The following is a 1,489-nucleotide window of genomic DNA, read 5'->3' as shown; positions in this document are numbered from 1 at the left end:
CATAGCATAGCCTTAGCTATGACTTTAACCCACACTCAGTTGTACCTCACACTCCATGGGTTAATACGCATTTAATATCCCAGATTATATAGCTCTTAATATTCAATATAATAATTTAGTGTACTGTGATTCTGTATTAAATGAATAGTAGCAGATAAATAGTTTCCCATTAGTTTTCTAATGATTGACATGACAATTATAAAAATCCAATGTTTAGATGAGAACCAACATGAAGCATCTATTAGTCAAGAACATCAAACAATAAACAGAAAGTAACATCAGCTAAATCTGGTTACTGTTTCTTCACTTTTTGGAACATAGTGTGGTTTATCCTTTCTTGAAACATTTCACCAATATATAAACATTACAACAACAATGTGCATGAGTGAAACATAGGCATGAATTGTGGAAATAAGTATAATACATAAATATAAATGCAAGGGTGACTTTACTAATAACTATATTAATTTTAACATTAATTTGATAAAACAAAGCATAACGCTATACTAATATTGCCTTCTAATTAAAAGAGGGGTGGGAGTAAGCAGATCTAAGAACTAACCAAATTAAAATAATAATGGAATTAGATATATTTACAAAAAGAGATGGAAAAAAAACAAAAAAAACAGTATTTATCAACTTATGTCTACTAAAAATGCATACACAAATCTGTATATTTTCTTTAATCCAATTTTCTTCTAGTAGATAATTAATGTCAAAATCTCTACTTAAAAACACTATCAAACTCCAAAGAAGTAATTCATAACATCATGCCACTAAAGATCAAATCTCTGAGTCTACATTAATAAAAAAGGGCATAATTTACTAGTCTGAACTAGCATTTCAACCCAAATGATAAATGTTTTCAATGATGATGGTGATAAAATACAGAAAAAATCTAATCTATTTTTTTCATTGATAAAACATATCTCCAAAAGACCTTCATACATCTAAAAGAGAATATATTTCAGAAAAAAATCTCTCATATTCCAAAGGTATCATCATCATCATGAATTCTTTTCACAGTGTCCAAACAAGCAACATCAATTAACAAACTGGCCATACAAATGATATCATGCAGTAACAAAAAACTCATTTCACTACAGATATGCTTAATTATTTTCCAAAACAAAGAAAAAGAAACAAAACATGAGGACCAAGACACATGCCAGTGATATATGCAATGTCTAGTTTCAGGTCATACCTCATGGGTCATTGAAAATTAAGAGTATTTAGTAAGTCTTCTCTTAATTTTCTTTTTATGGGGGGGGGGGGCAATGAGGCATGCATACATTTTCATGAAATGGAATCAACAAAGAGAAAAAATAAAGAAACTCAATGTGATTAATACAAAAAAATATTCAAGATATTTCTGAAGAGAAATGCAGTCACAAATGAGATAAACATGTGTATAAATTCAATCAAATTCAACATATATAAGTTCATACTTCTAAAATCATAATATTCTAGGGGGGCAGTATCATTAAGT

General features: G+C 28.9%; 1 protein-coding gene across 1 annotated transcript in view; it reads right to left on the bottom strand.

Annotated features, from left to right (window-relative positions):
* LOC119585702 (chloride channel protein 2-like) overlaps positions 1-1,489 on the bottom strand; it is a gene marked incomplete in the record, with an annotated part of 67,264 nt that overhangs the window by 597 nt on the left and 65,178 nt on the right.

The sequence above is a fragment of the Penaeus monodon genome, chromosome 20 (assembly GCF_015228065.2).
Source record: "Penaeus monodon isolate SGIC_2016 chromosome 20, NSTDA_Pmon_1, whole genome shotgun sequence".
NCBI classification, from domain to species: Eukaryota; Metazoa; Arthropoda; class Malacostraca; order Decapoda; family Penaeidae; genus Penaeus; species Penaeus monodon.
This window is presented reverse-complemented; position numbering and strand designations above follow the sequence as displayed.